We start from the raw sequence: 26,539 nt of genomic DNA on the forward strand, positions 1-26,539 counted from the left end.
TATATCAGCTATACATGAATGTTTACATATATTCAAACAATATAAGTAAAAATTATGTCTTTTTCCCTTTACCATTTCTATTTCCTTTCTCTTCCTAAAGGTATATTCTTCTCAGCTTTTAAAATATATTTATATGCATATACATATGTATGAAAATATGTAGTTTTTATTGGATAATATTAGATAAAATATTTTGAGCTCAGTGACCATACAATCTATCTTGTTCTTTGTAATGACCTCAGATTCCTCGGTAGAGATGTAATACAGCTGGTTGATAAGACTTCATTTTTTATCTATCTCTTTTCCTCTAGTTATTTGGAAATTACATACCCTATTTCAAACCCCCAAGTTGTTACTGTCACAGTTCCACAGTATCTATATATGTAGCACAGGTTGAGCATCCCAAATCCCCAAATCCAAAATTTGAAATGCTCCCAAATCCAAAACTTTTTGAGAACCAACCTGATGATCAAAGGAAATGCTCATTGAAACATTTCAGATTTTTGGATTTGGGATGTTAAACTGGTAAGTATGACAATAAAATATTTCAAAATCTGAAATCTAAAACATTTCTCATCTCAAGTATGTTGGATAAGGGATACTCAACCTAAATATGACATTTATTACTATCTAGAGCTAATCTGTATATACAGCCTTCCCACACACACACACACAAATTTTTATTTGCCTTCTTCCTTTCACCATATGCTACTAACACATTGATACAATCTTAAACTTTCCAAGACTATAATTTTATTTGTTCTTTCAAGGTTTTGTCTTTGGTATTCTGCAGTTTGAGTAAGTTACAGGCAGATGTGTGTCTGTGTGTGTTTGTGTGTGTGTGCGCGTTTTGTTTGTCTTTTTAAAATCCTGCTTGGTGTTCTCTAAGCTTACTCAATCCGTGATTTGGTGTGTAACATTAATTTTGGAAAGCACTTGAGCATGGTTGTTGCAAATATTTCTTCTGCTCCATTCTTTCTTTCTGGTATTCCAACTATAGGTGTTACACCTTTTATTTGGATATTCTCATCTGTTTGGTTCATTATTTATTCTCTTTGCATTTTAGTTTAGAAAATTTCTATTATCTATGTTCCAGTTCACTGATCCTGTTCTCAGCTATGTCCACTCTACTAATGAACGCATCAGAGGCATTCATCATTTCTGTTGCTTTGCTTTTGATTTCTAGCATTTACATTTGATTCTTTCTTAGAATATCTGCTTACATTACTCATCTGTTCTTGTCTGATATCTTCTTTTTCCATTAGTGCCTTTAACACATTAATTATAGTTATTTTAAATCGTTTGCCTAGTAATTCTATATCTGTGTCATATCTGAGTCGCATTCTAATGACTGCTTTGTCTCTTCAGAATGTTTTTGTGTGTTGGTTGGTTGGTTTTGTTTTATTTTGTTTTTGCCTTTTGGCATGCCTTATAATTTTCTGTTGAAAGCCAGACATATTGTACTGGGTAATAAAAACTGAGCAAAATGGCCTGCAGTGTGAGGATTTATGTTAATCTGGCTAGGAGTTAGATTATGTTTAATATTTGTTGTAGCTATAGGTGTCAGAGGTTTCTAATTCCTCTAGAGTTTCTGTTGTTGGCTACCCTGTTGACTTGGGTTTTTTTTTTTATGCAGTCCTAAAAGAGTCTGTGTCATGCAGCTTTTCCAGCTGTAATTCACTGTTATTATACTTGTCAGTGTGATGGTAAGGTGTGGTGAAGAAGGAGCCTTCTATAATCTTTCAATTAGATCTTGGATTTTTAGTCAGTCTGTGACTCAGGGCAGTGACCTTCACAGATGTTTCGCCAGTGATGCCACTTTTTCTCTCGTCTTCTACTCCTTTCCCTAGCTACCTCATTCCTAGTCTATTTCCTTGAAGCCTTAACTCCTGTTGATAATGTCTTTCCCTTCTTAGGTGAAACAAGAGGATTGGAAGGGACTAGAGTAGGAAGAATTCCCTATTTCCGGCTGTGATCAGATTTCATAATTGCTCTCTGCTAAAGACTTTCACAGGGAGACTATGTCTTTGTTACAGAGAGGAGTTGGACACATTTCTCAATACTTACTCTCCCCTACCCCTGTCTCCACTGCCAGAACCCTAAGGGGATCTTTCCCAGATCTTCATGATGAGAATCTGATAATATTCCTGGAAGCAAAACCCACAAACTTTTAGGAAATCCCAAAGACTGGGGTCCCTAGTAGTTTCTTATTCATGCTGGTTCACAGTCAGCCTTCAATAACTTATCAAAATTACCATGTAAGTGTTCCACCAGTCTATGACTCCAGCAGCTTCTTTTCCAGGTGAACAGATCTCAGCTCGATCTCTCTGGATGCACCTGTCTCTCCAGATTTGGGGTGGTTTGCCATGAGACCCAGGTTCTCTGGTGGAACCAAACATGTGTTGATTTTTAGTTTGTCCAGCTGTTTTTGTTCTAAGGACAGGAGTGATGATTTCCATACTTTACCTGTTGGTGCTGAAACCAAAGACTATTTATTATTCTTATTAAAAAGTTTTATCAGTTTCTTTGCTTATCATGCTCCTGACAAAATACATGGAAGATTTTTAAATATTTTGGTGACATATAACTTTAATAAGCTTTTCAAATAGGGTTATGGGTGATAAATGTCCTAAGTCCAGGAATGTCTACATCTACCTTTATTCTGCCATTCACATGAATGATAGTTGGTCTACACATAAAATTTAAGGCTCGGAATTTTTTTTCTCAACACTTTGAAGATATTAAATGTTTTCTTGAACTCAGTGTTTTTAATGAAGAGTATATAATCAGTTTTTCTTTCTTCTTTTTATTTTTTCAGACAGATTATCACTCTGTCTCCCAGGCTGAAGTGCAGTGGTGCGATCTTGGCTCACTGCAACCTCAGCCTCCTGGGTTCAAGAGATTTTTGTGCCTCAGCCTCCCAAGTAGCTGGGATTACAGTCCTGTACCACCATGTCTGGCTAATGTTTGTATTTTCAGTAGAGAGAGGGTTTTGCCCTGTTGGCCAGGCTGGTCTCAAAACCCTGGCCTCAAGTGATCTGGCCACCTCAGACTCTCAAAGTTCTGGGATTACAGGTGTGAGCCACTGCACCCGGCCTGGTTATCAATCATTCTTGCTCCTTTGTAAGTTATCTGCTTTTCTCTCCAGAAACTTCTAGAATTTTCTCTTCGTATCTGACGTTCTAAAGTTCCACTTACAATATATCAAGGTGTGGGTTTGTTTTGTTTTTACTCTCCAGGAACAGTTCCATAAGCATTCCCATGTATCTCTCAGAGATGAGACAAAGTATTCACCTCTCTTCCCCTGTTGCTTTTTCTTTTCTTAAAGTTAAGGTGAAATTCACATAAAATTAATCTTTAAAAAATGTACAGTTCAGTAGTATTTAGCATACTGTATTGTGCAACCAGACCCTCCATCTAGTTTTAAAACATTTCAACACCCTAAAAGAAACCCCCTTACCCATTAAAAAGTCTGCCCCCATTCCTTCCACATGTCATACCTGAAAACTACCAATTTTCTTTCTGTGTCTATAAATTTACCTATTTTAGATATTTCATGTACATGGAATCATATAATATGTATGGCCTTTTGTGACTGGCTTCTTTCACTTATCATAAGGCTTGGAAGGTTTATCCACAATGTAGAATGCATCAGTACTTCATTCATTTTAATGGAGAAATACTATTTGAGTGTACATAAATATATTTTGTTTATCCATTCATCTGTTTATGGACATTTGAGTTGTTTCTACATTCTGGCCTAGATGTGGGTCTTCTTTTCATTCATCTTGTTTGGCATCCAATCATTACTTTCAATTTTATAATCTATTTTTCTCAGCACTGTAAAATAATTTTTAACATTTCTTTGAATATTTTGTTCTATCCATGCTCTTTATGTTCTTCTGGAATTCTAACAAGTTTATTTAGAACAGTTGGATGTTGGTTTTCTTCTGCATTTTCAATCACATTGTTCTCTTCTCCTGAATAAAGAAAATGGCTCAACTCAATTTACAACTCTTCAGTGAATGAACTTTTATGTTTATTCTGCTACTCAGAGCATCAGATGCATTCTTCAAGGGGCAGATTTTGAATTTCCAATCTCTACATCTGTTTCTTTTCTATAGATATAATATTGCTCCATATCTTTACTAGTTATAAACTTTTGTTAAAAGTCTTAATTTGTCATTTCTAGTAACTTCATGGTATCTTTGTATTTGCTTTGGTTTTGTTTGGGAGTTTTCATTGTATTAATATTGATATTCCTCATTAAATTAGATTTCCCCAAGTTTTGGTGATTCTTGACCATGGGATCATCATGACTGGAGAGTCTCTCGCAGAGCCTTTCTATAAGTGCCGTATTTGTTTACCGCACTCTGACTCCAAAGATGGTAGTGGAGCAGTTGCCTGTACTGGTCACTGCTTGGCCTGATTGTTGAAAGAGGGTGAAAACTTCAGATTGGAACTGCTGTAGGTCTCTAGTCAAACACCTGATATGCACTTCAGGGCCCTTACCTGACAATCTTATTTACCACCTCCCAGCTTGGAGTAACTACGAGTCCTCTTCCACCTGGAATGTGTTTGGAGCTATGCTTTTGGCTCTAGGTTTCTCTTTCTTCAGGATTTCCTAATAATTTCTAGACCACTGATTTTATCTCTTTCTTCAGGATTTCCTAATAATTTCTAGACCTCTTGGGTATTTTCTAGAACTGTATGTTATATCTGGGGACCAAGAGAGGGAGAATGAGGCTTGAGAACATGTTCAATCTGCCCTTTGGACCCAGTGAATGCACATTTTGTATGTGGAAAGGAGAGTACATGCTCATAAATCCCTGTTTAAATCACCTTTTTAAAAAATAACACATTTACTCAACAACTGCCCTAGGTAAAATTTACACCAGGTTCAGAAGCTGCTTTTTTCTCTCATACCCCTGCACAATAGGAACTAGAAGGAAAAATTATGAAATTTGTCAGACCTTCTTACAAAATTAATGATCATCACAGAATCATGAAGAAAGAGGTTTTGCAGAATGGTGGGCAATCAAATATTCCTTACCAATTTTTTTAAAGGAGGACCTGAATTCTTCAAATTATCAAATGACTACCGTATTCATTTCCTAAGGCTGCTATAGCAAAGTTCCATGGACTTGGTGGCTTCAAACAACAGAATATTCTCTCACCATTCTGGGAGCTAGACGTCCAAAATCAAGGTGTTGGCAGGGCCATGCTTTCTCTGAGGGCTACAGGGAACTATCCTTCTGATATGGTTTGGCTCTGTGTCCTCACTCAAATCTCATCTTGTAGCTCCCATAATTCCATGTGTTGTGGGAGGGATCCGGTGGAAAATGATTGAATTATGAGGGTGGGTCTTTCCCATGCTGTTCTTCTGATGGTGAATGGGTCTCATGAGATATGATGGTTTTCAAAAATAGGAGTTGTCCTGCACAAGCTCTCTTATCCTGCCACCATCCACGTAAGATGTGACATGCTCCTCCTTGCCTTCTGCCATGATTATGAGGCTTCTTTAGCCACATGGAACTGTGAGTTCTCTATTAAACCTCTTTTCTTTGTAAATTGCCCAGTCTTGTGTATGTCTTTATCAGCAGCGTGAAAACAAACTAATACACCTTCCTTTCCTTTTCCTAGGCTCTGGTGGCTTTTGACGATTCTTTGTGTTCCTTGGCTTATAGACACATCAGTCCAATCTCTGCCTCTATCATCACATGGCTTTTTCCCTCTGTGGCTCTGTGTCCAAATTTCCCTTGTATAAAAACATGAGCCACAGGATTAGGATCTACATAATCCAGTATGGCCCTAATCCAGAATGGCCTTATCTTCATTTGATTACATCTGTATTTATTTAACTTTTATTTTAGGTTCAGGGGTACATGGGCAGATTTGTTATGTAGGTAAACTCGTGTCATGGGGGTTTGTTATACAGATTATTTCATCACTCAGGTACTAAGTCTAGTAGGCAATAGTTACTTTTTCTGATCCTCTCCCTTCTCCCACCCTCTACCCTCAAGTAGGTCTCAGAGTCTGTTTTTCCCTTCTTAGCGTCCACGTGTTCGCATTATTTAGCTCCCACTTATAAAGTAAGAACATATAGTATTTGGTTTTCTGTTCCTGTGTTTGCTTAGGATATGGCCTCCAGCTCCATCCATGTTGCTGCAAAGGACATGATCTCATTCTTTTTTAATGACTATATGGTATTCCATGGTGTATATGTGTCACATTTTCTTTGTCCAGTCTACCACTGATGGACATTTGATTCCATGTCTTTGCTATTGTGAATAGTGTTGCAATTAATAGATTATGCACGTCTTTATGGTAGAACAATTTATATTGCTTTGAAAATATACCCAGTAATGGGATTACCAGATTGAATGGTAATTCTGTTTTAAGGTCTTTGAGGAATCATCAAACTGCTTTCCACAATGGCTGAACTAATTTACATTGCCACCAGTAGTGTATAAGCATTCCCTTTTCTCTGCGACCTCGCCAGCATCTGTGTTTTTTTTTTTTTTTTAAATAATAGCCATTCTGACTGGTGTCAGATGGTATCTCATCATGGTTTTGATTTGCATGTACCTAATGATTAATATTGTTGAGCATTTTTTCATATGCTTGTTGGCTGCATGTAAGTCTTCTTTTGAAAATTAGCTGTTCATATCCTTTGCCCACTCTTCAGTGGAGTTGTTTCTTGCCTGTAAAGTTGTTTAAATTCTTTATAGATTCTGTAATGATTATAGCTTTAAGAGCCCTATTTCCAAATAAGGTCCCATTCACAATTTCCAGGGGTTAGGACTTCAACGATCTTTTGAAGGGACACAATTCAACACATAATAATTATTCTGGATGATTTGGTTAAGAGGTATCTATGAGCCTCCATAAAATAAGCCCATGTGGTTGCTGGGAAGCAGACTGGGTTCATGAAGAATATGTCATGTGATATCTGCTTTAACATATCACACTGACACTGTAAATATAACTCCTCCCTATCTTCACTAACCTTCAAAATCTCATATAAGAATCAAAGAAATATAAACAAAAGAAGTAAAAACATATACTAGCCTTTGAAATTGGGGAAGGATTTTATGCATTCTGGTAGACACACGAGTGGATTGAAATAATTGATCATTTGTGATGTCAACAAAGGAAAAGTTCATTAGAAGAAAATATCAAAAGGATCTCACTCTAACTCTGTGGAACACCAAAATGCTGATAAATTCAGAGCAAGGGCTCAAAGCAACAACAGAGATGTAGGACATCCATTGTAGAACACATCTCCATTCTACCAGCATTTCAGGCAAAGAGCACCGTGATGACACAAGAAGCATCGTGGACTGCAATGTTCAACCCAAGCTGTAACAGCATGGCTAGCAGGCTAAATAAGTCAGAGGATGGTGTGGTTGGTGCACTGAGATCCACAGCTCCAAGAGCCAGCTCCACCTCCTACTCACCGCCATCATCAAGTAGATGTTCAAGGAAGAACACTCACTGGAACATAGATGCATAGAATCCTCAAAGATCTGAGCAAAATATCCCGACCAGGTTCTGGTAATTGTGGAAAAGGTCTCAGGCTCTCAGGTCGTTAACACTGACAACCAGAGGAAGTTGGGTCCAGTTGATGCCACTGTAGCTCAGTTAATATGAATCATCAGGAAAAGGATTCAGCTTCCTTCTGAAAAGGAGATCTTCCTGTTTGTGAACAAGACAGTCCCATAGTCCAGCCTAACTATGGGACAGCTTTTCAGAAGGAAAAAGATGAAGATTGATTCTTGTATGTTCTGGCCTACAGCACATGGAACATTTTGGGCTTCTGAGGGCCATTACAGGGGTAGGTGCACTGTTCCTGTTTGTGTATCTTGTAAACAGTCAGCCATTTTCAGTTATTATACCAGAACCTATTCACAGATGAATAAGTGTATTTGTAACTGGATTTATTTCATAATATTTTGAAAGATTTGTTTCTTTAGACAAATTTTCATGTAGAGTTTCATTTTGAGTTTTTCTTTTTGTGCACTGTCCTCATTGCTATATTCTTGAGGGAACTTGTTCTTCTGAAAACCATATTTAAGGAAAATATTTCCACATTGAAGGGAGGTAGGTGTAGTATTAAAGTGAAAGGGAAGGAGATGATACATTTATTCTGGATTACATGTGAAGCATTAGATAGCTAAGTATTAAAAGAATCTAATCAAATCCTTAGCAATCAGAACACTTGCTTCCCCAGATTTTGCCAACTGCCAATCATGTCGGACTGAGCTAGTCTGTTTTTCTTTCTGAAATTATTAAGGTAAATAATTAACAATAAAACTATCTTTTATAAAGTCAAAAAAAAAAGCAGGATGATGCCCTGGCAGAGTCATATGGAGAATAGATGTGTCAGGAAAGAAATAGCTAACTTCAGCTGGCACAAACCCTTCATCACACTAGGAGGACCTCCAGGAAGTCATTGTTTCCATGCAAATCCTTTGCAACTCATCAGAGAACTGAGAAAATGGGGTTTAATCAATCTTCAATGTTTTCTTATCCCATCCTCTGGGCCTAAAATACATCAATAACAGGATTCAAACATCTCTGGCCATATCAGATTCAATTGCTGAACAAAATTTGTTTTCTCTATTCCATCAGGATAAACAAAACACTAATCTTTGGATATACAAGTAACTTTAGTTGCAAATATGGAAAACAATTCAATGACTTGATGGAAATGCCCCCTGAAGAAATAGAATTACTACAAGAAACAGAAGATAATTTTATAGAACATCTCATTTTTACCCTAGGTTGGAAAATATACCACACAATTTATTTTTTTAAAAATCTAGGATAAAATATATATTTTATTAAATTTAAGTATAACCACTGGGAGATAAAAATGGCATAGTATTTCTAAAAGCATTAAAAGTGCAAAATAGCTCAATAAATTGATAGTTTTTTTAAGAAAATAAAAATTGAGAAATATAACAGACATAGGGAAGCAACATAACTGAAAATTCAAATTGCAGTAATGTAAAGGATATCACAGATCTTAGTTTGGTGCCCATGATTCTGCAGATAGTTTTAAAAAGCATAGTGTTTATTTTCTTGTTTGTTTTAAACAAAAAGTATAAATATGTTTTGTTTGTTGCAGTGTTGGTTTCATTGCTTACTTGTTTTAGTTGAATTTGTCACTTTTAGGTGGAACCCACAGAAGAGCTTAGCCAGGCCCCACCACTCCCTATTGTCTTATAACCACCTGATTTACACTTTTACTCCAACTAACAAGACTCTGTAGGCAAACACTGCTAGGAAATATATATAGGAAAACTTCCATTATTAACATTGCAAAGAAATATATGGTACCTTGAAATAAGTTAGACAAAAATGCACAGGGTCAATATGAAGAAGCAACAAAGTTTGCCCTAGATGTAAAAAACAAACACCCCCCCCCCAAAAAAAAAAAACAAAAGCAAAAAAACACACACTTGAGCCATAGGAAAATATACAATTCTCATAATGGGAAGACAATATTTTTTCACATATGAAACTACAAATGAAACTTCTACAATCAATATGTCAACTGAATTTTTTGAACATGTCTGTATTTCTAAATTTTCATAAATAATGAAGATTTCATTTCTAAGTGTACGGAAAATGGTACTATCTTGAACAACATGCTTCAAGAAAGCTAAGACAATACATAAAATCACCTGAGTAGAAGCAAAATTTTATTTTAAAAAAATTAATTGCTACTTATAACAACTCTTAATAAACTACAAATATAATGGAACGTCCTTAACTTGATGACAGGTATTTAAAAAAATATAAGACTACAGCTTAAAGAATGTCTAATGGGGTTGAGCATGGTGGTTCACGCCTGTAATCCTAGCCCTTTGGGAGGTGGAGGCGGGCAGATCACCTGAGGTCAGGAGTTCGAGACCACCCTGGCCAACATGGTAAAACCTCATCTCAACTAAAAATACAAAAATTAGCCAGGCATGGTGGTGTTCGCCTGTAATTCCAGCTACCTGGGAAGCTGAGGCATGAGAATCTCCAGGAGGTGGAAGTTGCAGTGAGCTGAGATCGCCCCATTGCAATCCAGCCTGGGTGACAGAGCAAGACTCTGTCTCAAAAAAAAGACAGAATATTTTATGGTACTTAAAGATCCCCAAGTGATCTTTATTTCCTGGTATCCATGCCTTTGAGTAATCCTTAATGGTTGGCTAACCTTATTGACTCATTTCTAATTAATAAAATACGGCAGAAATTATATGACTTCTGAAATTAAGTTGTAATAAGACGGTGACTTTTGTCTTGGGCTCTCTTGCGTGCCCTCTTTCTCTCTCTCTCTCCCTCTCTCTCTCCCTCTCTCTCTCCCTCTCTCTCACACATTACTCACACTGGGGAAGCCAGCTGCCAAGTTCTGAGCAGCCTTATAAAGGACAAGAAACTGAGGCCATCAGTCCAATAACCCATGAGGAACAGAAGTCTGCCAACACCCATGTGAGTGAGCTTGAAATTGAACTCATCAACTTGATCAAATTTTGAGATGTCTGATGGGATGGTCTGGCTGTCAGCTTGACTGCAACCTCACAGAATTCAAGCTGGAAAGCAATTCCAGACACATTTACTTCTAATAAATGCATTTCTGCCTGTCTGTTCATGCATCCATTCTTGTATATTTATATAGGTATGAACAATACTTGAAATGACATTTAACTAATGTTAATGATGACAATTTCTAGCTCTTGAAAATTGGGACGATGGTTGCCTATTTGCAATTTGTGGAATGATTAAATTCTTTATAACAAGCATATTTACAAAATATCAGTTTTATGTTTACAAGCATATCAGAGTAATTTGAAAAAAAATTGAAAACAAATATGCCACAATGTTAGCAGCTAATTCTAGGTGGAAAGTTATTATTATTTTTATTGTTTACCTTACTGTATTTTAATAATGTCAAAAATTTGGAAGTCTATAATAGTCATTTTCTACATATTAAAAGACGAATTTGTGGAATATTGGATGTCAATGCATGTAATAAAGTTAAAATAATAAAATAAATGTCCAAAAAGTAGAGAGAACAAATAAAGGTCTGAGTTTACATAAGTGTATGGTACTTGATTTAAAGCGACAGTTCTAAATGGTAGGGTTTCAATGAACTGTTTCATAAATGCTTAGAAAAATAACCATTTGGAAAAAATATCAAATTATCTTACTTTACACCATATAATAAAATGCATTTCAAATAAAGATTTAAATAAAAAGGCAATAAAATAAATCACAAAGCCACTAAAGGAAAATTTGAGTATTTTATATAAACTTGGTGAGCAAATCTTGTAAATTACTTTAACAAAGGCATGAAAACTACTTAAATTTAAAACATCTCTTTGTCAAATAACACAAGTAAAATTAGAAGATAAGCAACAAACTGGTAAATTAGATTTGTAAAATATGAATGATAAAATGATTTTCCAAATTCATAGTTTTAAAAATGCCTAAGTGATAGAAAATATGACAGAAAAGTTAAAAGGCATGGATGAGAGGTTTATCTGGTATTTATAAGCGTACGGCAAAATGGGCTTTTGTATACTGTTGGTGGGAGGGTAAATTGGTATAGCTATTTCAGAAGCAATTTAACACTGTCTAAGTTTTATATGCAAATACATATCTTTTGCCTCAGCAATCAGAATATATAAAACTATATATATACAATCATATACATATATGTGTGTATATATAATGAAGGGTGATTTATGTTCAATAAATAAATTGCAGTAATGTAAACTTAAATATATATTTTTAAAACTGCATAGAGAACAAATAAAAATGCAAATAGCTATCTTGGAAGAGGTTTTTTAGGAAAAAAAAAAAAACAGCTTTTATCCAATGTTTGACAGGCTGTCACATATTGGATAAGCATTCAACTGTGACTCCCCAGATGATAAACAAGAATAAGAATGATCTTAGGAAAATATAAGCAAAAATGTCCTGGAAATTGAAAATTTTTGAGTTTAATATTTGAGACCTTTTCAAATTTTGGTTAGATATTTGAGACTTCTAATTTGACAAAATGAAGAGGTCCTTCAATGGTTGAGGAAATGTGACACCATGTTGACTTACTGTAATTACCCTATTATAACTTATTTTGATAAAATTGATGTTTTGCGACGTCCCTTGAAATACTTAAATTATGAAACCAGAAGTTAAAAATCATATTCAAATGTGCATTAGAATGAAAGAAACAATAACTTGATTTTATCTTTGGCTCTATCCTGTCAGCTTATATGAAATTGGTATGAGTCTCCTCCATTCAATCCAGTTTGTAATTTGTAAAATCAGTGTGGGTTAATTTTTTTTATGTGTCCTACTTCTTACATCTGTCTATTAAGTACCCTAGCTAGCGACTGGGGCTTTATGTTTGACCCTGGAAGGGTTTGTGCAACCATAAGAGGGCAGCATTCCATTTGCACAATATCTTACACAATTTCCTGTAGATGCTCAGTACAATATCACAGGAGTGTGAGACTGGTGCAGCACTTGCTAGTATTACAACCTAAGGGCTATGTTAGGAAAAGTAATTTGTATATTTTAAGTACAAGTATATAAATTTACCTCAACTACAGTCAAAGGAAAGTCACATTACAGTTTCTCTGGCTGTCAGATTTGCATTTATTTAGAACAAGGAGAGTATTCTTAAATCCCATCAGTACTGTGGCATATTAAAACACGTATGTCAACCCAACTAAGTGAGGACATTCTAGGACTAGGATGTAGGCTTGGAAAGAGTTACTTTTTATGTATCGTGTGTAAACTACAAAGTACATGATTACAACTAAATGTTCAACACCAGTGTTATTTCCCACATCAAAACCATATTTCAATGACTAGAGGTGAAGTGGAAAAAATAAAAGAGGATAGTTATCATAATGGAAAAAGAATTTATTTGGATACTATCTGGCCATCAGCACATTTTTAAAGGAGTGAAAGGCTTAGAAACTGTCATTAAGGTATTTTAAACATTTAAAGAAACTGGGTATGTATTCCTGAAACAACAAAAGATAACTGATGAAAGATAGATTATCTTTACAATGAGAGGGAGTCCACATTTTTTGAATCAGTTTCCCAATTCTTAGCTACTTTTTCTACCTTAGAAGCTCAACACCTGACAAAGATAGAAAACGCCAGAAGCCTGGTCAGCTCAAGGTCACAGTAAGAAATTCGTGGTTTACAGAATTAACACCACCTTCTTTCCTTCTATTCTTAACAGTGGTTCACCATCACCTGGTCATTCTTCCTCTAGTTCAGGGTTGGAACATTCACTTTTCTCTCTCCTTGACATTCAGTTCTTCCTTCCTAATGCAATGTTGAAGTATCTTATCACTCTCTCAGGAAATCACCTCTCTCCTCTAATAGAGAGAAAGCAAGATTAATAGTTTGGAAAAGAAAAATCCAAGCCACTGGAAAACCCAGGAGACTTTACCAGTTATAGGATCTGTCCATGCCTAAAGGACAATCTGTCTCCCTATTGGCTTAAAAGAGTGTCTGAAATTCTGAAATAATTCATTTGACTCATTTCCAATAACTGAATTTCATCACATTCATTAAAATATACAGTGTCTGACAATAATGACATGAATGACATTATAAGTTATATGACTTTTCCTTGAAAAGAACATTTACACAAGAAACTTAGTCTGCAAAAATTGTCCATAAGATAACAAAGCAGAATTTACAAGTTGAGGGAATTTAGAAATGCTGTATAAGTTTGCACTTTAACACAAGACCACAGCAAAGCCATGCCCAAAAACAAACAAAAAAAAAGTCATTTGATTACAGATGCTTTTATAATTACACTCTGACTCCATTTAAATATTTAATATCTATTCTGATGTAGTGTTAGGATGTTAATAAAATGTAAATTGCTTTCATCCTGACCTTCTGTTTTATTGTTTCTCCTCAGATTTTATTACTGAATCATTATTGCTATGGAAATGTTAACTTCCTGTTTGTATTTCTGAAACCCTGAAGGGCATGGAAGTTGTCCAGTTTAGGCTTTATTAAGTAGCTACTTAGAGAAAAATTTCTGTAGCATTTTTGTTTTGTGCAGTTCATCAAATGAAAATCTGTCCTTTAAAAGTAAACTTCAAGGCCAATGCCACAGAAATGTCTCCCTTTTCCCCCAGCAACAAACCATAAAATTTAAGCTTATTACTTTGAAAAACCTGCAATTATTGCATTTAAACAAATATGACCTCCTTGGAATACCAGATGATAGTAATGGATAAAGTTGGATAACTTTTTCAGATGTGTTCTATGATGGCTGCCGCTTCTTCGATAAAAGATCACAGTGCAGAGTTGAGTCCTTGGCTTTTCAGATTTGGAATCTTGACTTTATAAGTTGATGTAAATTTAAGAAGAAATGCCACTATAAACTTGAGAACAGTGAGAATGAACAACTGTAGTCATCAAAACCCTCATGTCAATATCCCTCCGTTCACAGTTGTTCCCAGAACAAGACAATTACAAAACTGAGTTAGTGACACAAAGTTGCTTGATAAGACAGCAGTAAAGTTAACTGAATGCTCTTGAAGGAATTCTTATCTTAATTGAGGGAAAACACACCTCTTCCTTAGGGTCAGAGCATAGTGCTTTGGGGTACCCTTTTGAATGATTACAGTATAATTATTAGAAGAAATCAGCACTCTCCTTTTTCTACTTCTTTAGTGCTTACATTTGTCCTATCATACTTCCCCTGTATTTTGACAAATAAGTCTCCATGTATTGCACGAATAAAATAGGCAGTCTTTGCTCCAGCTTTCCTTTTAGTGGTAAAAAAAAAAACCCAGAGAATTAAATATGGTATATAATATTTTATGCAGTTAAAATAATAAGAATAAAAATAGAGAAAAGTAAGGAGGCAGAAAGCAAGGCAGGAATTGCTGTTTTAGATAGCATAGTCTAGAAAGGCCTCTTAGAAAGGTGACATTGGAGCAAAAGCCTGAATTAAATGAAAGACCATAAATGTACATGGGGCAAGAGGGATCCAAGTAGAGTGAATTACAGTGCAAAGGTCCTGAAATGGGACAGGGCGAGGTGGATTTGAGCAATAAGAAGAAAGTCAGTACTTCCAGACCAAAGTGAGTATCAGAAGAGTAATATAAGTTGAGATGGGGATGATGCAAGGATATCGTGAAAAATCTGGAGTCTATTGTGAGTTAAATATGTAATAGCTGGAAGATTTGGAATATATGTATGGCATGACCTGACTCATGCTTAAAAGGATTTCTCCAACTGCTACATGAACAAGAAAGAGTAAGAGAATGTAGCAGGCAACTTCTCAATGATTCCTGTTTCTTGCTAACTCATGCTCTTGTTTAATGCCTTCCACTTAAGTGTGAGCAAGATCTATGACTTGCTTATAACCAATAAAATGTAGAAAATGTAATGGGATGTTGCTTCTGTGATTAGGTTGCATAAGACTGTAACTTCTGTCTTGCTAGTAGATTCTCCTGTCTTTTTGACTTGTGTACTTTGATGAAGCAAGAAGCCATTGTGGAGAAATGTACATGTCAAAGAAGTGAGGGTAGCCTCTGACCAACAGCCAAAAAGGAACTGAGACCCTTTCAGGCCAGCAGCCTTTGAGGAAGTGAATCTTTCCCCAGTCATGCCTTCAGATAAAACCTTAGCCCCAGGTTGCACTTTGATTGCAGTCTTATAGGAGACCCTGAGAGAAGCTGTGCCAAGACTCCTGACCCATAGAAGTTATAAGATAATAAATGAATGCTGTTTTAAGCTGCTAATGTTGTGGTGAACTATTATGCATTAATACATAACTAAAACAGAATAAAGGCAAAAGCTGAGAGAACAGTTAAGAAGCTCAAGCCATGATTCTGGTGAGAAGTATTAGTTACCTGGTGATATGGTTTGGCTGTGTCCTCACCCAAATCTCATCTTGAATTGTAGTTCCCACAATCCCCACGTCATGGGAGGGATCCAGTGGGAGGTAATTGAATTATGGGGGTGGTTACCCTCATGCTGCTGTTCTTCTGATAGTGAGTGAGTTCTCATGAGATCTGATGGCTTTAAAAGGGGCTTTTCTCTCTTTTGCTCAGCACTTCTTGCTGACGTCATGTGAAGAAAAATATGTTAGCTTCCCTTTCTGCCGTGATTGTAAGTTTCTTGAGGCCTCTCTAGCCATGCTGAACTGTGAGTCATTTAAGCCTCTTTCCTTTATAAATTACCCAGTCTCAGGTATGTCTTTATCAGCAGCGTGAGAACAAACTAATAACCTGGAGTAGGAGTACAATAATGATTATACTAGAAGGTAGATGGATTTTAAAGGCAGAGCTCATAGTTTTGCGGATGTATTGAATGTGGACTATGGGAGAAAGTAAGAAGTCAGGGGTAGTGTTGAGCTTCTTAGCCACAGCAACTCAGGTTACTGGGGAAGACTAGGAGAAAATTTTGTCAGTTTGTTTTACTTTTTAGGGAGAGGTGAGGGTACAGGTTGGAAATTGGCGTTCTACCTTGGATTGCCAAGTTTGAGACTCCTATCAGTCATTCCCAAGTAGACATTACATCTAGAGTTCAGGTGGAAAGCCCAGGTTGGATATACAAATTTGGAAATCACATGATTTACTCTCACATTCTCCCTGGGAGATTGTAAGAGCAGGTACCCCCAGAACTAGAAGACAAAGGAGAAAGAAGAACATAGAAGTAGCTCTTTATTTGACTCTCTCAGAGCCAAGAATGGAGTAAAACCAGAAGCTGTTACATGTAAGCCCTGAAATTGCATTGCTCAGGGTCTCTGCTTCCTTCTAGAGACCTAGGCTTGTGGAAATGAAGTTAAATAAATGAATTGCAGGATCAGAAAATTGGTTATAAGCCCAACATAACTTTTTCTACTCAAGGCACATATGACCATCAAGATAAAAATTAGAGTTTTCAAATCACACCAGGTGCTATTTTTTAAGAAAAAATTTAGGAAGGAGCCACATATGTGTTAGCAGCAAACAAATTCATTCAGTTTGACTCTAGTAAGGGGATGAGCTTGGAGTAGGAGTGGGAAGCAGTAAAGTACAGATTAATCTTAAAATGATAGAGGTTAGAAGTCTGATTGCAGGTGGGAGTGTGGCGCAGAGCTGTCAAAAGCTCCTGATACAATTCTCCTGGTGCTACTGAAATAAAAAGAGTTTAAGCAAACTGGGATCAAATAGTTAGCAGATGGTAAAACTGAGATTTTTAGCCAAGTGATCTGACACCACTACTCTCACTATATTATCTTCTGCTACCTCTGAAATCCAACTAGACTCCTTTATGAGGTTGTGTATTAAATATTCCTTACAATGTCCACATAACCAGACTGCAACATTTTTTATGTATAAGGAAAACCAAATTAAAATGACTGCATAGGATACCCTTGAAAGAGAAAACAGTCATAAAAGGACACTGTGCAATTGAGGACTTTGATTTGGAGACGAGAAAAGAAACTGATATAAACAGCCATTATCTACCTAGGGTAGGTCTTCCTAGAACAATTTGGAGCTACCTATTTTATCACTTATTTTCCCATTTAAAAAGTAGGCTAAATTGAGGAAGATTTAATAAGCTATTGTTTACAATGGTGTGTGGTACCCTGAGTGTGTTACCACTCCTAATTCCCCCTGCCACCTTCCAAAAATTGAGATGATATGGTTATTGGAACCCAGAAAAAGAGAGTCATGCCTTAAAGCCACCTATGACTTTCAGCATAGAAATTCAATCATCCAGAGGTGACCTAGAAAGAAAGAGTGTAGTCTATGCCAACTAGCATGCCAAGGATGGGGGTGGAGTTTGGGAGTGAAGGATGAAAAGATAGCAAGCACAGTTTTTTTTTTTTTCCCTTTTGGTTGCTTGTCTGAAACCCTAGCAAGATTAAAACGTGGTTTCCCACTCCTACAGAATAAGGAGGCCACACTCAAACTAACACTAACCCAACTCCCCCTTCCTTGGTGAAGATTCAGCATACTTAGGGTTGACCTTAAGTCATGTGTTTTTACTGACAGTGAAAATAGGAAGACTACTAGACAGAGATAGTCCTAACCTGGCTTGATCTTTGGCCATTACAAAGTCAGGCTCCCTGCAAATTTCAAAGAAAAAGCATGGACTGTAAAATGAAGGGGCTCTGAGTTCAATGACTTGAATGCAAGTCATATTTGTGACAAGTATTATGCTTGTACTCATTGATCAAGTTGCCTAATCTCTTTGAGCCTCATTTTCCTTAACTATAAAATGGACATAATTATAGTACTTACTCATTAAATTATTGGTATGACAAAAAAGTATGATGTGTGTGAAAGGGTATTATATCATTCAAAGAGTTACAATGCTTTCTAATGATCTCCCAGAGATACAAAAGCAAAAGCATGTACTTAGTCACACTTGCATTTGAAAAAAAAAAAGAAAAGGCAAAAACATATATTGAGATTCCACTATGCATCAGACACTGCTAAATACTTGACAGCTATTATCTCATTTGATTCTTTGAACACCACCTAGAAAATAGATGTTAATATTACCATTTACAGTTAAGTTGATCAAGGAAATCAAATAGTGGAACCTGGATTCAGTTTTAATCTTTTAACCAACCTGTTGAATCTTGCTACTATCAGAGACTGTCAAAGTCAGAAAGGGGGAGACAGAGTAAAGTCTCAAGTGTGTCTGGAACTAGAGTCATCGAGAGACTATTCGTGGAGTCATTGGATGTACCCCCACAGACCTGTGCCCATACAGGCAGTGGCTCTGCTCTCTGATTTGTCCTTTATCCTTCTTACAATAACTTGCTACTCCTTAAATAGGATTATGGCTACTTATTAAACTCAAGATACATCTGCCATCACACCTTTCTTGGCTATTTTTAAAACTTATCCCATAAAAACAATCTTCTTATTTGTAGATGACAGGTAATGCTTACTGAAATTATTAAGAAATTCATATTTATAATAAAATGATTCTATCCACAACACATTTTTAGCAGCTCAGACATCAGAGGATTGCAAATGCAGTCTGTGGCTCACATTCTTCTTTCCACATAGACAGAGAAAAATATTTCCCAAATGCTGAGATGAGGGTGTGGTCTTGGTTTGTTGGGGATGACAACATCAGTTGGTTAGTGACCTGCCAATTATTTCTGTGGAACAAAATGCCCTTTGTAAAAAGAAATCATTGATCTAAAACTCTCATAAACCTTTGAAGTGATCAGAGGACACCATTAACTGATTATTTAGATAATTTTCTACAGTGGGTATAATAAATACAGAAACCTACTCTATCCAACTTGCATAAATGAAGGAATTTATTATAAGGAGCTGAATAAAAGAAAAGACAGAAAGACAGAAAGAAAGACAGAAAGAAAGACAGAAAGACAGAAAGACAGACAGAAAGACAGAAAGACAGACAGACAGACAGACAGAAAGAAAGAAAGAAAGAAAGAAACCAATTATCCAGCCTCTAGAAGGAATGGAAAGGGTACAGCTGTGGGGATTGGGTGAACCATCATTACAATTCATCAGCTCCAAACATCTCACTTCTGGGGGACTCTCCATTCCAGATTCCAATTCCCAGGGTCCTGAGCAAAAGATTCAGAAAAAGGCGTAGTATAGGTCAGATGTTTACTGCTAACAGTGCCTGGCAGATGTTAGCAACTGAATAAATTGTTGAATAAGTGAATAAATGCACACCCAAACTCTCTGGACCTTATATCACTTAATCAAAAATGAGTAGATTGAATGTGATGATCCATGAGTCTCCATTAGTTGCCTATGTTTGCTGCAACATTATCACACATTTAGTGGCTTAAAGAAACATGAATTTATTATCATTCTGGAGGCCACAAGTTCAAAATAAGTCTTATGGGGCTACAATCAAAGTACTGTCAGTGCTGGTTCCTTCTGGAGACTTCAGGGGAAAATCTGTTCCTTCCTTTATTCACTTCCAGAGGTTGCTGGCTTGGCTCTTGGCCCCATCACTCCAAACTCTACTTCCATTGTCATAATTCCTTCTACTGACTGATCCTGTTGCGTTCGTCTTATAGAGATCCTTGTCATTGAATCGGGCCTGCCAGATAATTCAGGATAATGCCCCTAACTCAAGATCCTTAATGTAATCAAATTTGTGAAACTTCTTTTGCTATGTAAGTTAACACATTCACAGTTTCTGGGTATTAGAATCTGGACATCTTTGAGGGAACAGTATTCGTTTGAAACCATCGTTCTCAGGAAACTAACACAAGAGCAGAAAACCAAACACCACATGTTCTCACTCATAAGTGGGAGTTGAACAATGAGAACACATGGACACAGGGAGGGGAACATGACACACTGGTGCCTGTTGGGGGTGGGGGGCTAGGGGAGGGAGAGCATTAGGAGAAATACCTAATGCAGATGACGGGTTGATGGGTGCAGTAAACCACCATGGCACATGTACACCTATGTAACAAACCTGCACGCGTTCTGCACATGTACCACAGAATTTAAAGTGTGTGTGTATACACACACACACACACACACACACACACACACACACACACACACAAAGACTCCTTTGATTCTGAAATGTGGGACGCTCCCACTGCTGATGTGGAGCCTAGGGACCATGGAGAGTGCCTGGTCCTGTTGCTGTGGAGCTTACAATCTATTATGAAGTTAGTAAAGGAGTTCTATGGCAAATCAGAGTTGCTGAAAGAGAATTTTTGTCAGGTGACTCCTGTCTATTTTATAACCAGATGGTTTAGCATCTATGCCATATATTTAGGGATAAGAGCAAAGATTTTAATTACAGAGTTTCTACTAACTCCACTCCCAAATGACATCACTGCAAGAAAACACTGTCTAAAGAAATTGCTTACACGGAATTCACACTCAGAATTCCTAGAAGTGAATCTGACTCAGGCCCAGACTAAAAGCTATCAGAGACCCCCAAGAACTGAAAAAAACTTTTTGTGTCCTACTCTTATTTGTATTAAAAAAAAACTCTAAACACAAAATAAATATAAATAGCTAAAACAAATATCTAATTTTATTTTGAGGACTAATTAAATGCATTTCTGAAATATCTATATTGAATAATTTCATTTAAAGAACTGTCATTTTCTTGTCACGTCCTCTTCTTGCACTAAATGCATTCTTAATCTTCTTATTGGATAATCCAGTCCAAAATACCCCTAGCCTGCAGGAAATAACACCGTCCTTAATTATCCACCCCAGTAATTTCTATCACCTTGTGATACTTTAGGGTTTTACTAATGCCATTAAAGGGGACTGCTCTGGCATTCTCAATGCTAATATGATTATTTTAATGAAAATATGGATTTAACATTTATAATACCAAGGACCTAAAACAAAATCCCATGTGGATCTTAGGTTTTTAAATGTTCCAGCTACTAAACAAAATTTCTTTGTTTGCAATTATTTATGTTTTTATTTTCTAATAAAACACATTATTTAACTTCCAATCTGAGCCTCTGAGCAGCCTGAAATAACAATTGACATTGTTTGAGCAATTAATTTATGCCAGTCAGAAGGTACTTTATAAGTATTTAATCTTATACATGATATATAACTTAATTCCAAAATTACTTCAGACATTATTATTGTACTTATTATACAAGTAAGTAAACTAAGGCATAGAACAGCTACAAGTTTACTTTGATTCAGGTGACAAAGCAGAGCAGAAATTTGAATCCAGGGCATTTGTATCCTAAGCAAGATACTGTGTCAATTTTCAGTATTACCATACTATGAAGGTGGCATATTAGAGGCAAGAGCTGCCTATGCAGACTTTGGATTTTCTTTCTATTTTTTTTCTTTTCTTTGTTGATGGTAAATTTATTACTTCAAATATGCCAATGTCTCTGAACCAGACTTGTACAACAGAATAAATCAAACAAGTGTTTCCAAACACTTTTGCCAGACCTCTACCCTAGAGATTTTAATTTGGCATGCCAAGCCAAGTAGACCCTGTATAGATATAAAATCTCCCTGTGTTATTGTAATTTGGATTCCTGGGGTAAAACCATTTTCATGTGTCTTATTAAATATTGAAAGAGGTACAGAAACCGCATCATTACCTTTAAAGAATTGGAGGAATCTAAAGACTCCAAGTGGTCTTTAAAAAGTTGATCAACAAAAGTATATAATAACTCTAAAAAGATTGTGAATCTAGTCTGGGCAGAAAGACTGATTTATAATAGAAATATGGTACCTGGCTTGACATATCACAGCAGATGCTATGAAATTAGAAAGACTTAAACATAAGCCAACCTCCTATAATCCTTTGTGGCCGCATTTCCTGTGTTGAATGCCTTGGCATTCAATAAGAAGAAAGACAGGATGAAGTGGAGCTGAAGAGTAAAATTCCAAATTAAGAAACCACAGAAAATACATTATGGTTGCAGTTAAATAGTCCCAGTCATTTAAAAAACCTTGAGACAATTTCATCCAAGAAAGAGCAGTGGGAAATAATCTATATCTTTTATTCATCTGTATTGTTTTCAGTTCTTTAGGTAAGCTCTCACAGTTCTGCAAAAGGACTTGACAGGCTTAAAAGACATGAAGAAAAGATATTTCAAAGGATCAGTGTGCTACAAGTTCATACTGATACTGAAATCTCCCTGCATTACTTCATACAAATTATTTAAAATAATTCACCCCTTCCAAAAGAATGACTCGTTTCTTCTTTCTGAATGTAATATTCTTTTTGTTGTTGTTACAGTAGGAAAAAACTTCACAGCTTTCTGTTCTTTCTGTAGTTGTGGAAAAGGCAAAGGAAATTTTTCCAAAAAATATTAATGTCTGCTTTGTATATAGTTGATTTTTTTTAAAAAAAAAATGAACTAATGTGGTGTCCTCTTTTGCTTCCTTCTTGTGAGTTTCCATGTATAGTCAACAAACAATCCTTTATAAGGACCTACTAAATTGTTTCCATATTCCTGGGACCATTTTAAACTCTATTGTTTCCATTAAAACCCTTCACATGGTGTTTTCAGTAAACTTTCATCTGCTAGGATCTGGTCTTTTTCCATTTAACTTAGGTTTTCCCCTGATTTGCTTTTAGTTTATAAAACCATGGCCAAATTAGACATGGTTTATGAAAATGCCACCACTACCTCTCTTGATGTTGAATTAGTATTTCAGTTTAACCCCTCACTAGAAATATCAACAGCCACCCATTCAAATAAAGGAATTAATTTTCTGTCATCTAGTCATGGCCTGGAAAGAATAATTAATTTAACTACTCACTTGCCTGACCTGACATTGATTCTATTTCCATGATAATGATTCCAAAATTAAAAAATATCAATTGAATGCCTGCAATGCAGAAAGCAAAGCACTGTGCCAGGTCCTGAACATGAAATCCATGAATAACTCCCCTTTTCTTCTCTTCTTGTTTTGAAAGACCGTGTTGGAGGCCTACCCAGCAATCACTCCACTTACTTCTTCCCCGCTTTGCATCCACACTTCTTCCTAGCAGACAGAATCTGCCATCTCATATGGAGACTGGAAATGCCAGGTACACACTTTCCCAACCTCCTTTGCATTTAGAGCATGGGTGTGTGGCTCAGCCTGGTCACCAGAACCTACCAGGAATCTTGTTGAGACTGGGGTGAGAAATGAGGAAAATGGAGCAAGAAGAGTACGGTTATTCTTTTTGGTAAAGAGATTTGACAGTCATCTTGCAACCACTAGGGAAAAACTTAATAAAACCCAGCATTCCTAGGAAAGGTAGAAAGAGCCTGAGTTCTCCACGATATTTTGAGTTATTGAGATTCCATTTGAGCTTGGAATTTCCCTGCCTCTGTATCTTATAATACAGAGAATTTCCCTGCCTCTGTATCTTACAATACAGAGAATTTCCCTGACTCTGTATCTTATAATAGTAGAATAGTCTTAAATAATAGAATAGTCATTGCACTTCTTATCAAATCCACCTTTAGATGGGTAGTCTGTATTTTGAAGTTGAAAGCATCCCAAGAAAGATACTGGTTAATCCTTTCTCTTCCCTCAACATTCAGCTGAGACATCAATGCCCTATGAAATCTCTCTCTTTGACCTCCCTACAGCACTGCCACCTTCACCTAGGTGGAACAAGGTGACCCTTTGCTTTCAATTCCCATGGTACCCTGGCTTATACTTATTTTCCTACAAATGACTTAGGTTATCAGACCTGCCTCTCATTATACTTATTTTCCTACATATAAGTTAGGCTATCAGACCTGCCTCTCATCCATTAGTTCTAAAACTTAATGCAACAGCATCTAGTCAATGTGACCACTTGCACCATCTGTTGGTGGCAAGCAGAGTTAAATGCCTTTACTTAGAAGTTCAGGGTACAGGGCTGACTTTGGTCACTCCTTGGAAAGACAATTATAATAGCTGAAAATTCAGAAGCAGAGGAGTTTCTATGCTACATTATATTGAAGTTATCAAAGTATCAGTATCCTTCTCAAGATCATAAGCACCTTAAATAAACAGGTCATATCTTTCTCTTTTATTTCATCTTAATTTCTTCAGTGCCCTACAGAAAGTTCACCAGCTTAGTACATAGTAGTTCCTCAAAACTGTTTGTTAAAGTGGACTAATAATACAGAATTTAAATGTTAAAGCTCATTGACACCTTAGAGATTCTCTAATATAACCTAATTGTACAGGCAAGATACTGAGGACCAGAGAGTTTATCTAACTTCCTCAATTTGTAAAGGAGGGGCAAAGTTGGAACTACCACCCAGACCTACTGTCTCCTAATTTAGTGCTCTATTCTATGAGAAGGGATCGATGTATTTGTAATCTAGGAGGATGAAAGGACATCTGCAAAAATATAACTAAAAGTGCATGCAGATACAGGTATCAGACATTGTGGCAAGAAGGGAGAAAATATTTTGGACTAGGATGATCAAGATTGGCTATTAGGTGTGCTGGGCAACATAACAGTCTGGCTTCCTAGACTTATTACGTTCATCCCTCTGGTGTCAGCTTTGATGTCATTTCCTTAAAGAGGTCCTCCTAGACTTTTTAATCAAAATTTGGAAAACACCTCAGTCCCCATTTACTTGCTCCATAGCACTTTCAATGTTTTCACTTTTTCCATCTCTCCACATAAAATTGCACATTGGTATATGCATTCATTTGTTTGTCTGCTTGTTCAACGTGCATCCCCCACAGGAGGGCAAGGCTCATATCCATTTCATTGCTCGCTCCATGTCCAGCATCTCACACAGCGTCCAACACGTAGTAGGCACTCTGTATCTATCCAGTTATTAATTTGTTCAACAACGTTCCAATCGATAGGGAATGCAAAGGTGAAAAAGGCAGACAAAAACCCTAACCTCTTGGAGGTTATACTCTACTGGGGAAAGACAGAAAAAAAAGCAATATAACATAAATAAAATGCTACATATTTGAGGAATTTTAGAGCTATCAATTCAAGAATGCTCTGTTTTTATGTGTAGACTAGGAAAAGGATATCTCAAACTCTTCTATGCCATTGATGTTTTAATGCATCCTAACTTCAGAGATGTAAAAATATGAAAAATGGGCATCTTAGATTTGATGAAATAGGATATTTCATGTTAGATGATGACAAGTGCTAAAGTGAAATATAAAAGTAGACAGGTTGTGTCAAGAGAGAGCTCCTTGAGTCGAATGAAGCTGGAATTAGGTATGGAGGGAGAGTGTAATATCAAACAAGTGACTAGTCATAAAGAATAGAAATATTAGTCAAGAACCAAGTGTGTATTCACATGTTATGTAGTAACGCTAGTGGCAGATATATCCTAACCTCAGCCCTGATAATTATTTGTTGAGTGAACTTGAGCAAGTTGCTGAGTCTCAATTTCCTAATTTGGAAAATGGGTGATATATGCAAAAGACTAAAGTTAATGGATATTCTATAAATGGTAGTTGTTATTACCTTTATTACTTTATTTGGTAACTCCTGAACTGAACTTTAGCTGATTTATTGTTTAGTTGTTTGTTGTAACTGTCAGACCTTCCACCCTGACTTGCCAGACCCCAGCTCCCTGCCCCCTCTGCATACTTCCATGGCACTCTGTGTTTTTCTTTTACACCCTCAGTTTCAACTTATCACTAATCTGTCTCCCCAACTAGATTATTAATCCCTTGAACATGAAAACCCAGATTTACTCATATCCAGTGCCTGGCACCAAGAAGGTTCTTACAATATTTGTTGACTGAATATGAGAATGAATTGGGGCAAGCCAGTCACAGGAAAACAAATATTGAAGATTCCACTCTTATGAGATATCTATAATAGTCAAAATCATAAAAGCAGAGAATACAATAGTGTTTGCTGAGGGCTGAGGGTTGTGGAAAATGGGAAGCTGTTGTTCAATTTGTCTTAAGTTCTAATTATGCTAGATTAATAAATTCTAGAAATTTACTGTATAACACAGTATTTATAATTAACAATACTATAAATTCAAATAAGCTCAAAAATTTTTAAGAGACTAGATCTCATGTTAAGTGTTCTTGCCTCAAAAACAAAAAGAAATGCAAGG

The 26,539-nt window shown here is 36.4% G+C and overlaps 1 protein-coding gene and 1 long non-coding RNA gene across 2 annotated transcripts in view; one reads left to right on the plus strand and one right to left on the minus strand.

Annotated features, from left to right (window-relative positions):
- Nucleotides 1–23,469, plus strand: part of LOC105468537 (uncharacterized) — a 107,010-nt gene extending 83,541 nt beyond the window's left edge. Inside the window, exon 5 of the long non-coding RNA XR_979521.3 lies at nt 23,422–23,469. This is a non-coding gene — a long non-coding RNA (uncharacterized lncRNA). The remainder of the gene's footprint in view (nt 1–23,421) is intronic.
- LOC105468538 (collectin subfamily member 10) overlaps nt 1–26,539 on the minus strand; it is a 145,768-nt gene that overhangs the window by 118,433 nt on the left and 796 nt on the right. The window lies entirely within an intron of this gene.

This window comes from Macaca nemestrina, chromosome 8 (genome assembly GCF_043159975.1).
Source record: "Macaca nemestrina isolate mMacNem1 chromosome 8, mMacNem.hap1, whole genome shotgun sequence".
Taxonomy (NCBI): Eukaryota; Metazoa; Chordata; class Mammalia; order Primates; family Cercopithecidae; genus Macaca; species Macaca nemestrina.